The 16,269-nt window shown below is 48.0% G+C and overlaps 1 long non-coding RNA gene across 3 annotated transcripts in view; it reads right to left on the minus strand.

Annotated features, from left to right (window-relative positions):
- LOC133041031 (uncharacterized) overlaps positions 1-16,269 on the minus strand; it is a 60,324-nt gene that overhangs the window by 33,664 nt on the left and 10,391 nt on the right. Inside the window, exons 3-4 of one of the 3 annotated variants that reach the window (XR_009689103.1) lie at positions 13,597-13,819; positions 999-1,422 (exon numbers count right to left, since the gene is read on the minus strand). This is a non-coding gene — a long non-coding RNA (uncharacterized LOC133041031). Of the gene's footprint in view, positions 1-998; positions 1,423-2,717; positions 3,048-13,596; positions 13,820-16,269 lie in introns of those variants that run through there. The other 2 variants (XR_009689105.1, XR_009689104.1) reach the window with 2 other exon arrangements.

Genomic DNA, 16,269 nt, shown 5'->3' on the forward strand with positions numbered 1-16,269 from the left:
AAGTTAAACATCCTTGCTTTCTAATTTAGGCAGTTCTCCCCAAGGCTTACTTAGCACCAGGCCCTGTCACTCCAGAGATGTTGCGTGAATGATCTTGGGAGTAGAACCTGATCTTCAGTGTCCTAATTCTGCCTTCAGTCTCGAAGTTTGTGGGAGTGGGTCTTGAATCCCATCCCTTCAGATCCACTTCTCTTTCTTCCATATTAGGAAACAAAGGCACTCTCCACTCCTGGCCCACAAAGGATAACCATCTATTAAAACTTAACTAATCTTAAGTCTTTAGCAATTGAGAGTAATCATGAAGTCATAATGCATTGTGCCAGGCATTACACTAAGTTCTCTGTGAATACGTGAATGTGCTCCATCCTTTTTTTGACTCAGTCATTGCCCCCATCCCCGGATGAGAAGGGGAGCCATGGAGAGAGCAGCAGGATGGATCAGGCACCTGCCCCCAGCTGCCAGTTACCTTGAACTGTAGCTGCTTCTCCCAGGAAAAGGATCAGGAGGGAACCAGCAAACCACTGGAAATGGCCTTGTTAGACCAGTGTCCGCAGATTCTGCCACACACTAGAACCCTAATGCCCAGAATGCACGTGAGACCAATTAAAGCAGACTTTCTGCGGGTAGGACACTGGCATCTATAGCTTTTTAAACTTCCCAGGTGATTCTCATAAGCACCCAAGTTTGAGAATGATTGCTTTCTGCTCTTCCTGTTAAAATGCTGAACATGGGCTAGGAGTATCAGCTTCACCTGGGAGCCCTATCCCAGCCCTGCTGAAGCCAAATCTCTGTATTTCAATAGATGTCCCAGGTGATTCATTTGCATTAAAGTTTGAGAAGCACTGGTTTAGGGCTTAGGTAGCAAACTCTTATTAATCCACTTGGCTTCTGTTATCAGCATTAAGTCCTCAATAAGCAGACCTCAAAATTCCATTGAAAAGCTCTGAATCAATCTGATTTATTAATTCAAAAAGTGACCTCAGAGAAAACTATGCCGTTTTACTTCCCACTGTGTGGGGAACTGGGGAAGAAAAGTTCAATTGCTAGTTATGCCCAACAGAACCTAGGTCGAGTCCATTCCAGAACTGGCAGAAGAATCACTCCTGGCTGTCTTTCTCCTTCTGAGATAGACTCAAGGACACGGGTAGGTGATGAGCACACCTGGGCCGCCAGGTAAAATCCTCCAGCCAGCGGTGTCCACACTTTGATGGCTTCAGCTATTTCCCCATGGTGTATATGTGTCATAGCTCCACAAATGATACCAACCATCCTTTGTCCCAGCGAGGTCTTGTTATTTGTCATCAGCTTTCTGATTTCAACTAGAAACACTGTCCATTTTTTTAGTTGTTTCTTTGCCATTACTTTAGAATGCTGTTTGCTTCACCTCATCTCTGCCAAGTCCTTGAAGCTGCTTCACAAGGTCTGTAAGAAAACAATTTTTGCAGGCAGTGGTAGTTTGAAAACAATCATATATGAGTCATATAATTTCAGCCTTAAACCTGAGACCACTGTCAGAGCAACCAGGCTTATCTTTGTAAGTCAGTCAGAGGAGGAGGAGAAAGTCTCAGAGAGGCATGACTGTGTAGGGCAGCATGGTTTAGAAGGATTTGCGGGCAGGTGTATGACCTGGGAAATTACTTAGACTCTCTGAACCCATTTTCACACCTCTGAAGTGGAGAAAGTTATTTCCTCTTTTGTTTGTTTTTTTTTTTTTAGAAAGTTATTTCTATTTCACAGGATTGTGGTAACAGTAAGGGGAGTAATAGCTATCTTTATTGCCTTTAGTCACTAAGTTGTGTTGCAACCCCATGGACTGTAGCCCTCCAGGATCCTCAACCCTCATGGGATTCCCCAGGCAAGAATAATGAAGTGGGCTGCCATTTGCTCCTCTAGGGGCATCTTTCGGACTCAGGGATTGAACCCGAGTCTCCTGCATTGGCAGGCGAATTCTTTACCCCTGAGCCACCAGGGAAGCCCAGTAATTATCTAGGGCTGTGTTAACCAGTTATCTCAGACCTTAGCAGCTCAAAACAATAAAATATCTCAGTTTCTATGGGTCAGGGAGCCACTTAGCTGAGTGGTTTACACTGAGGGTCTCTCTCGAGGTTGTTTGGGGCCGTGAGTACCTCAAGGTTTGACTGGGGCGGGAGGGTCTGCTCCCAAGATGACGCCACTCACTCACAGGCCTGTTGGCAGGAGGGCTTAGTTCTTTGCCTCAGCCCTCTCAACAGGGCTGACTCCCCCAGACTGAATGATCTGAGAGAGAGGTGGAAGCCACATGCCTTTATGACCTAGCCACAGAAGCCCCATACCATCACTTCTGCATTCTATTGGTCACGTGGATCAACTCCAATACAGTGTGGGAGGGGAAGGGTGAGCCACCCTCACCACTGACCACCAGGGAAGCCCCACGCCGCATCTTTAATATTAGTTTCTTCCTCCTCTTAATATGGCAGCCAATTTCCCTCCTCCACTCCAATCACCAAATATTCTGCGAAGGAAGATTCTTGAGGTGATTCAGTTTTGTTCTCACTCCAAATTACTTTGTCTAAGTCGGAAGCTTCTGTCCTCACATCAGGCCTCACATCTGATCAAGGATCCAGACAGTTATGACTCAGAAATTTGGTACTGGACTCAGAATTTATCCCAGTTCATCTGACAAGCATGGAGATTGACTGGGATGCTCCTTGTTTTACTGGTCCTTGTCCACTTTCCCCTTGAAAGAATCCACTCTATGAATTTTGTTATATCTTCAAGATGTCAGGCTCAAGCACTGTCAAATATGGTGGCTGAAATTTCTCTCCTTGTCCTGGAATATCTGCCCTTGAATACAAAGTGTTTACTCTTGGATCCCTGACAATATGGTTGTATAAATGTGACCCCATGATTATACAAACAAATTCACATTTGAAAGGAAAGGGCTAGTTAATACCAAGTTCTTCAACACTAGCAATGGGGAGGCATCAAGAAATAGAGAGGGGCCAGTCCTTTCTGTCTGCTTCTCCGGCTGATCCTCCTTGGTGGCCAATGATTTGTCATTTTTCAGCCTGTGGTAAACAATAATGATAAATAGAAAGATCTCCAGGGTATCATCATAGCAGAGTCTGTGCTACAGCCTTAAATACAACTCATGCAAGTGTCGAATGAACTGATGTATGGATGGATAGATGAATAGACGGATGAATTCTTCAGGTATAATATGACTATGAGTATATGACCACTATAAGGGTAGTGCCTCAAGTGAGGGGACCATTCCCATTGGTCAGGCCTCCACTCTGCTGGTGGCACCCACCCTGTACTGGTCACTAGAGATAGCACCCAGTCTGGGAGAACATGGTACCATGTTGCAAACTAGGTTATAGAGGAATGTTTAGAACCCAAATGATATGCACTTGCTCATAGGACTGGCTGGATTGACTGGGAATCTGGAAGGAGCAGGACTTGATAGACTTCGAGCTACAACAAGATGGATCTTAGAGCCAGTATCCAAAGTCAGAGTAGAGTGAGGTAGAGGATGGGTGAATATAGCTCTGGAGTCAATCTGGAGGTGAAAGCTGGGAGCAACAAAGGAGTGCAAGGTAGGGGGAGACCAGGAGCGAGGGTTGAGTGTACAGAGGCTCACTGAAGTTGAGGGGAGTGGAAAAGAAGCAGGAGGAAGGAATGTTTATCAGTGAAGTTCAGCTGGAAGTGATGGAAAGCCCAAAACAAGAGTTAAACGTCATTCTGTATTAAGTAACAAAGTGTGGAATTGAGGCATCATTAGCTGATACCTAGCAATTTCAGGATGATCAAGGATCCAGATTTCTTCCATCTTGTTACTTCATCATCCTACACCTGTAGCTTCCACCTCATGGACAAAGATGGCAGCTTAGATTCCAGCCTTTACATCCATGCTCCAGTCAGTCATTTGGAGAGAGAAGCAAAATGAGCACACCGTCTCCCTTAAGGCAGGGTTTCTCAGTCTTGGTATTATTGGCATTTGGGGTCAGATTGTCATAGGACCTGTCCTGTTTAGCAGCATCCCTGGCATCTACCACCAGATGCCAGTGTAACTTCCTTCTTCCTAAGTGTGACAGAAAAAACGTCCCCTGACATTGCCCAGTGTCCCCGGGGAAGCAAAATCTATTCAGCTAAAGAACCACTGCTTGTAATTGACTTCTAGAGGCTGCACCTGATCCCTCTGCCACTGATCAGAACTTAGTCACAGAGGCAACTGTTAGCCACCAGGAGCTAGGAAATGTAATCTTTATTCCAGCCAGCCATGTGCCAGCTAAAACCCAGGAGTTTTATTGCTAGAAAGAAAATGAGGAAAGGTATAGGGAGATTACGCAAATGCAAGGGCTCAGCCAAACTTTGGGCTGCTTCATTCCAGATCCCAGCTCCTAGCTACTGGTTAGCTGAAAGTAGAAGGATTTGTGGTCCCAGTGGCATCTTAGATCGCTAGGGTAGGAACTTTCCCCTCAAAGTCTGAGCCTTCAGCTGAGAAAGGCAAACACTGGGTTCTCACTCATTGCCTTTCAATGTGGCACCTGAACTCAGGTTTATGAGTATGTTACAAGGCATAGAACTTTGAGTTGCCCTTCACTGTGAGACCTGTGTTTTGTTTCAGTTCCCATGAGACAGCTCTCATCTAGTTTCCTCCCCACCCCCTTCTACTTTCCTTCTCTTCCTTCCTCCTTTCTTCCCTTAGGTGTTCTTACAAGAGGACTGGATGTAGAATTAGCAGCCCTGAGATCTAGCTTCCTCCTGTCACTGACTTAGGGTGAGTCACTCAGTTTGTCTGGTGTCAGTATCTGTAAAACTAGGAGCTGACCAGATGATCACTGGAATCCCCCCTCACTCTGAACGTGCAGGCTCTCCAGAGTCCACAAGAAAGTGCAGGCTCTCAAAGTCCCCCTGAAAGTGCAGGCTCTCCAGAGTCCGCAGACTGTGGGGAGAAGCAGAGAGTGCCTTTTCCCGAATGGTATAAACTCAGCCCCTGGCAGGGTCTGTGTCTGCCAGGCTCCCCCACTGTGTGAAGTCCCAGCCTGGAAGATGTCACCAATCCCTCCCATGGGCTCCAGATAGACCTGCTTTGGATGAATGACACTCTGGTTTTGCTAAGTTTCACCAGCTCAAATCAGACCTTATGTGCTCACTACAAGCCTGTCGGATGGATGCAGCGCTTCCCAGCTGCCAGTTGAAGGTTGAAACGGCCCAAGTGGTGGCCTCTGGGGTGGTTTTGTTTCATTGGTCAGGTCCCCATGCCCGGTTAAATTCTGTTTCTCTAGTTAAAGTGTTTTCAGTCTTTATTCGTCCAATAAACACTTCTTGAGCACCTGTGATTCCCAGGGGCCCCAGGAATACAAAAACAAATAAGTCACAGGCCCTCCCTTTCTGGAATGGCACTGAACCTGGCCTTGCTGGTGTCCACCGTCTTGTCCCACCTCACTGTGCCACACACACACACACACACACACACACACACACACACAGAGACACACACACACACACACACACAGAGACACACACACAGACACAGACACACAGAGACACACACACACAGACACACACACACACACATAGAAATACACACACACACAGAGACACACACACACACACAGACACACACACACACACAGACACAGACACATACACACACACAGAGACACAGACACACACACACACAGACACACACACACACACACACAACACACACACACACAGACACACACACACAGACACACACACACAGACACACACACACACACACAGACACATACACACACACAGACACACACACACACAGAGACACACACACACACACACACACACACACACACCCTCTCCCTGGCCTTGCTGGTGTCCCACCGTCTTGTCCCACCCCACCTGCCGCCTGTGTCCCTCCACCAGCTGCAGGCTGTGCTTGGGATCCTCTCGCCTGAATCCCTGTCTCTTTCCCTGTGCAGATTTTGCATTTGCGCAAGCTCAGCCTGAAATGGGATACTGCCCCTGCCACACACACACACACACACACACACACTCACACATACATACAGTCACACACATTCTTGCACATGCATACACTCATACACACACACACACACACACACACACACACACACACACACACCTCTCCCTGGCCATGCCTTCCTCATTATTCAGGTTTCAGTTTAAATGTTTCATCTTTTGGGAGACCTTCCCTGACTGTCCTGCTCCCAACCCCAGACTAAAGTACACCCTCTTTTACATTCACCCATAACACCCTGACTTTCCCTTTCGAAACATTCCCCATCTTGTATTCCTGAAGTCTTCTTCTCCCTCACTGCACTGCCACTTCGCTGGTGGCACTGAGGAGCCCGGTCTCTCTTGATCACTGCTGGCAGACAGTGGGCCCTCAGTAAATTCCACATGGGGACTTCCCTTGTGGTCCAGCGGCTGGGACACCACACTTCTAATGCAGGGGGACTGCAGTTTGATCCCTGGTCGGGGAACTGGCTCCTGCATGCCACAACTAAAGATCCCATGTGCCGCAATTAACACCCAGCGTATCCAAATAAATATAGATATTTTTTAAATAAATTAAAAATTAAAACATAAATTTCACGTGAATGAATTCCGCATGAATGAAAGCATGAAAGGGAGAGAGATACAGACAAACGCCCTCCATCAAGTGCTGCTCCAGGAAGGCTGGCAGAGTGGAAAGAGTCCCTGGCTGCAGGCAGTGGGGAGGGATGGGTGGGAAGTCCTCACAGGAAAGAGAGAGGTGGAGAGGAAAGCAAAGAGCAGCCCAGGTAGAAGAAACTGCAGGGGCGAAGGCATGGCGCGGGGCCTCTGACAGTCCCTGGGCCTGGGGAGACACTGGCCAGTGAGCAGTGCTGCAGACATGGGGAAGCTACGGGCTCCCAGCCCTGGGTCTGTGTTCTCCCAGGAGCACAGGCCAGTGCATCCCTTGCGCTCTGCCTCTCCCCTCCTGCCCTCCGCCCACCCTGATACTTTGTTTAAGAGCTTTCAGAATCTCTGGATCTGGAGTCCTTAAGAAGGTAGGGTGGTCCCGTGAGCAGGATTCTCCACTGTCTCCTTCTTTCCTTCCCTCCCTCCATCCCTCCCTCCCTTCCTTCCATCCCTCCATTCTTTACCAACTTCGACTCATATTTACCAAGCTCCTTCTGTGTGTTAAAAGTTGGAGAGAGAATTTTCCTCTCATTCTCTCTGAAGGCTTTGAAAAGTGAATCCAGCCAGAAACCAGACACAGTTCCACTGGGCTGGAGCCACAGTAGGGGAAGCAGAGGAGAGCTGGCAGGCAGGCAGACAAGAGCAGGAAAGCATCTCGGCCGGATCCCCAAGCAGGCACAGATTTAGGGGTCAGGTGAGTGGAGCTGCCAGCGCAGAAATGGGGCAAAGAGTCAGCAGGATGAGCTCCCAAGCATTGGCCCTGGACATGGAGGGAAGCTGAGCTCAGGAGAGACAGAGAAGGGGCAGCTTGAATCCCTGCTGCAAGAAACAGTCAGAGCTTGGAGAAAGGCAGGGGTTGTGCCCTTGTTTCATTACTGTCTCCTGCCAGCGTGACCTCTGGTTCTCTCTCTGAAGGGACCTTAACTTTTAAATGCCTTGGTTGCTTTTCTCTACCAAGGAGGAGCTTAAACCTGCAAAATTCATTTTTTGGGTAGGAGGGAGAATCCGCCAATGAAGGCTGCTGCTTAGCTCCTAAGAGCAAAGCGGGGTGGGGCAGGCTGAGTTCTGAAGGCTGGGCTGCCCAGGGCAGATGCTCTGCAAGCTGATGTATGCCCAGGGCAGCCGCCAGCTACAGCCCTGGGAGTGAGACTGGCTCTGAGGTTGAGTTGGGGACATAGGTGTGGCGCTCAGTGATTTCCTCTGGGGTTATTGAGTGGGCTTTCCTGTGTCCTGGCTCCCTAACTGGACCCTGGGTGTTGAGAGAATGTCATCCACTTAAATCACCCAGGGAATTCACCCCAGAGCTGATTGACCCGCTGAGGATTCTAGGTCTGTGCTTCTGAGCTTTGATGGATGGCCTGAGAGCTGAGGAAGGGGATGGCCTGGAACAAAAGCCAGGCATGCCGCTCGCAGCCAAGCCTGACAAAGCTCTCTCTCTCACAGACCCTTCCTCAGGATGGCAGAGCCCTCCCAGGGAGAAGGCTGCCCCTCAGGCCGTCAGGGCATGCAGAACCCAGTGCCCAGAAGGAAACTTTCAATCAGATTAAGTGCCTTTTTTGATGAGACAGAAGGAATGAGGAGGAGGAGAGGCCCTGCCAGGCAGCTCTGGACTTACAGAGGGCATGAAAGAATGTCATCTGAGGAATGGGGAGAGAGGACAAAGAGCTTAGTGTGACAGGAACCCTGGGAGGAATAAAGCCAGCCAAGGGAGCCAGAGGGAGAGAGGGCCAGAAAGAAAGGAGGAGGAGCCGCCAGGCGGATGCAGGAACACAAAGAGGAGGGGGATGGTGCCTCTAAGCGCCCGGGCCAGAGCAAGGGAGCCCTGACGGGAGGGAAGGCTGCAAGGTCAGTGTGTCTGTACACCCAGAGCCATCATCTGAGAGGCCAGCCCAGCCCAACCCTCTGGGATGGATCTGGAGGATCGGAGGAGAGGACGGGCCGCTTAGTTGAGGCAGTCAGGCCCGGCCTGCAGCCAGCCATGGGGAGCCCTGCTCCTGACCCCAACCTTCGAACACAGCTGCCACATGTCACTTTACGGAGCAGCACTAGGGGTTCTGAGGGCAAAGGTAGAAGGAAGTTATTTCTGTCCCTACTGTTTTGTTCTTTGGGAGTCCTAAACAGTCAGCAGGGCGGGAAACGGGAGTGCAGGCCAGGTGTCTGTAGGAAGGAGGGAGGGGGCAGAGTTGGTCAGGCTGCCTGGGAGGGGCCTGGGGTGAGGCCCAGGGTTCATTTGTTCATTCAACAAACACATGTTCACCATCTACTAAAAACAGAGCAAAGAAGCCATAATCTCTGCCTCTTGGAGTCTAGTTTACATTCCAGCTGAGCGCTATGCTTTTTCCAGTAGTCATGTACGGATGTGAGAGTTGGACCTTAAAGAAGCCCGAGCGCTGAAGAATTGATGGTTTTGAACTGTGGTGCTGGAGAAGACTCTTGAGAGTCCCTTGGACTGCAAGGAGATCCAACCAGTCCATCCTAAAGGAGATCAGTCCTGAATATTCATTGGAAGGACTGATGCTGAAGCTGAAGCTCCTACTTTGGCCACCTGATGCTAAGAGTCAACTCATCGGACATGAGTCTGAGCAAACTCTGGGAGATAGTAAAGAACAGGGAAACCTGGCGTGCTGCATTTCACACGGGGTCACAAGGAGTCGGACAAGACTTAGCAGCTGAACAACAACAACAATTGTTCAGTATTTCCTGTGTACCAGATGCTAAGTCTTTACATTCATCTGTTCATCATTACAGTATCCTATGGATCTATTTTCCAGTGAAACCACAGTGCCTCACAGCCACCCATTTTACTCCCTTCCACAGCCCATATCACTTTCTGACACTCTATGTTTACTTCGATTACTTGTCTGTGTCTCTTCACTAGAATGTTAGCTTCCTGATGGTGAGAATTTGTTTCATGCTCAGCACCTAGAACAGTGCTTAGCATACAGTAGGCCCTCAATAAATAGCTGATGAATGATAGTACTATTATCCCCATTTTACAGATGAGGAAACTGGGGCCCCAAGTGGTTAAGTAGCTTGCTCAGATCACAGCTAGAAAGTAGCAGAAATAGGGTATAAATCCAGGAAACTTGGGTCTGGAGACACATAACTACAACAATAGACTATTAGCCCAGTATAGCATGACTAGATATGGGCAGGCCTGAGTTGGGGATATTGTGTGGAAAGGGTAGACCAAAGTATTCAGCTCATAGGTAGGAAGAATAAAACCCTGAGTGGGAGGTGGTAAGCACTGAAGATTAACATTAGCTCTTGGACATTTGTGCTAAGAGTGCTGGTATTAACCTGGTATGAATATAATCATATAGAAACCAACAGATATCTACTGAACCCGTTTAGTGTGCAAAGCACCAAACGAGGGGTTAAGAGAAATATCACAAAGTTTAGAGGAGACACTTGGCACTCAAGGAGCTTATAATCTTAATTGTGGAGGCAAAGCAGTAGCACATGAAAAATTAATAGTGAAGTCAGTAATATTAAGAGTATCGTAAAGTAGCATATGGCTAACGGACAGATCAGCAGCCCAAAGAACGAGTTCTTCACCCTGAGGCCTGGGTGGATGGAGAAGCTTCATGGAGGGAATAAGTCTTCACTGGCCCTGGCAGAGCGAGAGGGCTGGGGATGTGAATAAGGAGGGTGAGGAAGCAGGAGGAGGCTGGGACAAGGAGAACTCCTTGAGCAGAAAGTGCTGTGATGTGGAGTGCTGCAGAGGTGCTGGGTTGGGGCTTGCAAGATAAACAGACCTGGTCAGCTGCAGAAGAAAACCTGAACATGCGAGTAGTAAGGGCAGAATAGAGTCAAACTGTGGAGGGCTTTGAAAGCAGGATGACAGATGTGATATGGAGCTTATGGATGACTGTCCATCTTGAACTAGGAAGGAGCCCAGAGACAGGGAAGCAAAATAGAAGGAGCGTAAAGGCTAAAAACACCTAGTGGCTGGGGGCACAGGCTTTAGAGTCGGCGTGAGTTGAGATTTCACTTTTGCCTGTTCTGAGTCATGGGAAAGACCAAGGCATGCAACATTTCTTGAGGCTTGTTTCCTGCACTCTAATAAAAAAGCAGTGACAACAACAAAAACATTTCATTAGGTACTGTGAAGTTAATCTAATGAGAAATAACATACGCAATGCACTGGGCACTGTGCTCAGTAAGTGGTAACTTTCAAAAGCCATGGACTAGATCCACTAAGAAGGCTTGGTTCTCAGCCCCAAGAACCAGAAAGCAAGGCCAGACCATGTTCCATACTGGCCTCCCCTCGAGTGACTGACCCCTTTTGACCCCTTCTTTGATGCCCTGGCACTCATTCCTTCCATCACATATGCAAGTACACACTCATATATAAGGCTAAATAAAACTCCTGCAGAAACAGGACAGGAAGCTGGAAAGATATCATAAAGTTTCTTTATGTAACAGGAATTCCTGTTCCCAGGATAGTGTTGGTTTAACAGGATGTAGAGGGACCAGGGAAACAGATGGCTGGGAAGTGAATGTTATGGAACAATACAGGAAGGTATTGCCTTCCTAGGCTCAGGACAGACAAACTAGTTCTATTATTATAGCTGCTGCTTCTGTGCTGCTGCTGCTTTTTTTCCCCTTTATGTAGTGTTTGCTTGCCTGCCCCTGAAGGCAGTTTCAGGACTTCAGCAAAATACAAGTTAGTACCTGTTTTAATAATGATAGCTAAGATAGTTTAGGGATTTTGTTTTGTTCTGTCTTCATTTTTGGAGTTGCATTTCTTAATATTTCAGCCTTAGCGACAATGGTTGTTTTGACGTGGTCAGTCAAGAGCTCAGTGAGCAACAGCTTAAATGCCTTCAATATTACCATCAATTGCTTGATTTTTAAATAGAGCTCTAATTTCAAAAGTAGTTTATTAATTACTCACCAATTAAAGCAACACTAGAAATTGCGGCTTCATTTCAAAAGTATTGCTTGGGGGATAAGGTCATGAGAAAACATCAGCTACCCTTCTGTCAATTATGCTACAATAATAAACCAGGTCATGGTGAGCCTCCACTGCTGCTAATGTTTTAATGTGCCTACTCAGTGCCAGGTATGACACTAAGTTCTGGGTGTAAAGTGGTGAACCAGACCTCATAGTCTTTACCCTCATGGAATTCTAGTAAACTTTTCCAAAGCGCATTCAGCCCTTTGCAGAGCAGGCTGACCTAATTTTTCACCCACTTGTTCTTTGAGAAGTTGTGATGAATTTGTGAATGCCCCATTCACATTCTTCCCCAGCATCCTTTGTGTCTGGAATGCACACATAAATGAGGAAGCAGGGCAGGTGTGAATCAGACCATTGTAAACCCAGCTCAGACCATGATCTTGCGGCTTAATCTGCACTCTGTTCTAACCCGCTGCTAACCAGGTGGAGTGCGTACATGCATGCTCAGTCATGTTTGACTCTTTGCGACCCCATGGACTGTAGCCCACCAGGCTCCTCTGTCCATGCATTTTTCCAGGCAAGAATACTGGAGTGGGTTGCCATTTCCTACTCCCAGGGATATTCCTGACCCAGGGGTCAAAGCTGCATCTTCTGCATTGGCAGGGAGAATATTTTTTTGACCACTGATTCACCTGGGAAGCCTAACCAGCTGGAGACAAGCTCTCTAATAAACCACAGTAAAATTACATTCTGAAGTGACTCCTTATTCATGTTTCTGGCCAAACATGTTTCCTATATATCTGTTGCTGTGCAGGGCATCTCTGCACAAATGGTGCATGGCCCTTCCCATGTTTTATTTCATTTTCCATTCAAAGGAAGCCTGTGAGGCAGATGAGTCAGGCGATGATGTCTTTCACATGGTGAGGAGTGACTTCTCCAGTCTTGTAAATGAAAGGAAGCTGGGCAGGCTTGTTGGTCACTCCAGGCCAGGGCTGCCCACCTCCCCAGTGCTTTCTGGCCCAACCTCGCAGACTAATCTGGGCACCAGCTTTACAAAGTCAAGTGCACTTGTACATCAGTATATAATGAGCCCCTGTCTGTGTGATGCTCCTTTCTCTGAGCTGGCGCAGAACTCCATTTGCTGAATCATCAATTCTCAAGAATCCCAAGTTTCCCCAAACATGAGGACCCCACAGCTGCTCCAGAGAATGGCTCCAGTTCACTACTTAAAGATGCCTCTGCTCCAAGAGTGAACCCCAGTAAGAAAAGAAGCAGCTAGTTAATTTCATGCTGAGAAATATTTCTTGCCTCTCCTCCTTGATCTATTTATTTCTCATGATTCTTCTGCTCTGAGCTTCTCCTTTGGCCCTACAAAATGAATCTCCCTGGTGTTCTGGGAGAGCACTCAAAACTATAAAGCCATAAAGAGGAGGCTCTGGGCTATGTGAGGGGCAGTAGGAGTGGATGAGTCACGTGGGATAGGAAAAGTCTGCCTGGGAAGGCACAGGAACCTCATTTAGGATGTAATTGCTGCTCTGCTTGTTTCCATCACTCAAAAAACTATAAGCTCTGTGAGGCAAGCATGGATCCTGCTCTCCATGTAGCCCCAAGGCAGAGCCCGGCGTATAGTTGGTGCTCAATAAATACTTACTGAAAGGAGGAAGGAAGGCAGGTAGGTAGGAAGAAATGTGTGTGGGGGCACCGAAACGTCTCAGAAGGATGCAAATAAAATGTGGAGAGTTAAGGTTTGGGTAAGAACAGTTTGCACAATTCTGGCATTAGTGCAGGTGAAACCCCTACACCTAAATGTGCTGAAACCACAGGTGTTCCTGGTTTGGTGGGGGTGGGAGGACGCCAGCTGAAGGGGAGGGCTCAGTCCCACCAGCCTGGGAGCAGCAGTGTGGCAGCAGCCCCAGCGGGGGTGGGGTTAACACGGCTGGTGCACGGGCCAGTGGGGACCCCAGATGGGCCCCGAGGGCAGAAACACAGAGGGCCAGACCTCCCTGTGTTCCTTCACAGCACGGCTGGCTCATGGATACCTGCTGTTCGTGGAAGCCTCAGGTGAGGCAGCAGCTCTGTCGCAGCAGCCGCAGGGGTAGGATCCGCTCCGGGCTTTGCAGGTAGCGGACGCGAGTCCTGAAGGGCAGCTTTGGCACTCAGGGACCTCCGGGCTGGGTTTGTGCAGACGTCGTAGCAGTTGGTTATAGACAGTTTAAAACACCGCATGACCACATTTGTAGGACCCTTTCACATTCAACCGCCCTGTAAGAGAAGCAGGGCAGGAACTGTCACCTTCTTTTTATATATGAGAACATCAAGATTCAATAAAGCTGAATAGCTTCCCCAAGGTCTCACAACCAGAAAGGGGTCAAGGTCTGCGCATCATGGTTTCTGGTCCCTTGTCCATTCTATCCGCCGAGGCAGGCAGCGGCAGTGTTGAAAATGACCAGCAGAGGGCAGCCTTCGCACAGGCTGTCTACTGCCTCTATGGAGCTCAAAGCTACCATCGCTTTTGGGAGAGACCCCCATCATGGACCCCCGAAGATACATTGAGAAGGATGCAACGTCATGTCCTGTGATTTTCCTACCCCCGAAGCTTATCTAAATGTAAACATGAAACACCAGGTAAACTTAAATTCCGGGACAGACTACAGAGTAACTGGTGCTCATGTATCAACTGTTTGCAACCCCATGGAGAGCAGCCTTCCAGGCTCCTCTGTCTGTGGAATTTTCTAGGCAAGAATACTGGAGTGGGTTGCCATTCCCTTCTCCAGGGGAATCTTCCCGACCTAGGGATGGAACACACTTCTCCTGCATCTCCTGCACTGGCAGATGGATTCTTATCACTGAGTCACCTGGGAAGCCTCAAATAACTGGCCAGTGACCTTGAAAAATGTCAAGGTGAAGGAAGAGAAAGGCTAAGGAATTGTTCCAAATTAAGGGAGACTAAATAGTCGTGACCATTAAAGGCAATACAAGATTGATCTTTGATGGGATTCTGGGCTGGGAAAAAGGTAGTAGATGTAAAGGACATTATTGGGACAACTGATGCAATTTGATTTGGACTCTTTAGATAATAGTGTTCTATCAATGTTGAGTTTCCTAAAGTTGATCATTGTACTGTGTTGATATAAGAGAATATCCTTTTTCTTAGAAATATTTAGGGGTAAAAACGCAATGTTTTGAGCTTGCTTTTAAATAGTTAAGAAAAAACAGTAACAATAAAAGAAATGAGCAAAATGTGAAGTGAATCTGGGTAAAAGGTATATGGAATTTTTTTTTTTTTTTTTTTTTTGGCTGTGCTGGGTCTTCGTTGCTGCATGGGCTTTTTTCTAGTCTTGGAGAGTGGGAGCTACTCTTCACTGAGGTGCTCGGGCTTCTCATTGCAGTGGCTTCTCTTGTTTCAGGGCTCAGGTTCTAGAGCGCTAGTGCTTCAGTAGTTGTGGCGCCTGGGTTTAGTTGCCCCTCAGCATGTGGGATCCTCCCAGACTGAGGATCAAACTCATGTCCCCTGCATTGGCAGGCAGATTCTTAACCACTGGACCACCAGGGAAGTCCTAGAATTTCTTTGTACTAAACTTTGAAATTGTATCCACATAAAAACAACAAAAAAGGCTGCCCTAGTTCTCCAGGGTTTGGGGCTTGTGGTAGCCTGATTCTGGGCAGGGAGAGAGCTCCCTTGTTGGGGTTAGGGCTGGGATAAAGAGGCCTTTTCTCAGCGAAAGTGGCTTTAGCTGTGAAGGCCTGACCGCCTTTGGCTGGCCATAGTATCTGCACACAAAGCTTACCTGATAATAGAATTGCCTGACCTAGAAGATGGCCTTTGCAGCCAGTGTTTTGAGAAGACAGGCTGTGATTCACACCTCTGCAGGGGGGGAGAACAGTGGACCCAGGTGAATGTGGAATGGAGCTTGCAGGCCCCACCTCTCAGTAGAGGCTGGGGACACAGGGAGCGTTCAGAGCCTGTGAAATACAGAAAAGGAGTGTAGTGTGGGGTGGATGCAACTATCACCTAGAGCCTTGCTGAGAGGATCCTTCTAGTGGGTAAGACTGCTAGAATCTGAATGAGCCGGGGAAAGTATTGATAATGAAAAGATACCATGAGGGGCCGCCGGATAAAGGACATTGTGTAGAAAAGGCCCATGGGAATGAGGGAGAGTAGACCAGTTCCCTTGGAACCACCTGGAGGGCTCCCTCCCCCACCCAGCCCAGAATTCTGATTCATTTGGGCCTGGAATAGGGATTGAGAATTTACTTTGCTAACAGACCAGCCAAGTGCTGCCAGGATTACATTTTTTTTTTTTTTATCTTATTTATTTTTTTTTTTATTAGTTGGAGGCTAATTACTTCACAACATTTCAGTGGGTTTTGTCATACATTGATATGAATCAGCCATAGATTTACATGATTACATTTTGAGTGGCAGAGATGCAGCAGGTGATTGTGTCCTGCCCACGTTAGAGGAGTCACAGCCGTGAGGGACAGCTGAGAGCCTCAAGCCCAGTGTTCTAAGAGGTCCAAAGCGCCTGGGGTCACCTCTGTCCAGGCAGTAGGGACTAGGGACAGATGGTGTCGTGGATGAAATGCCACAGAAACCGAGTTTCAGAGGAGATGGGGTGGAGGAGGGCCTTCTAGGGAGAAAGAACCACACAGGAGTAAAGTCCAGTCCTGTCCATTTTATCATTGGGGTCCCCTGGGGAATAAAGGCCTTA

This window comes from Dama dama, chromosome 20 (genome assembly GCF_033118175.1).
Source record: "Dama dama isolate Ldn47 chromosome 20, ASM3311817v1, whole genome shotgun sequence".
NCBI lineage: Eukaryota > Metazoa > Chordata > Mammalia > Artiodactyla > Cervidae > Dama > Dama dama.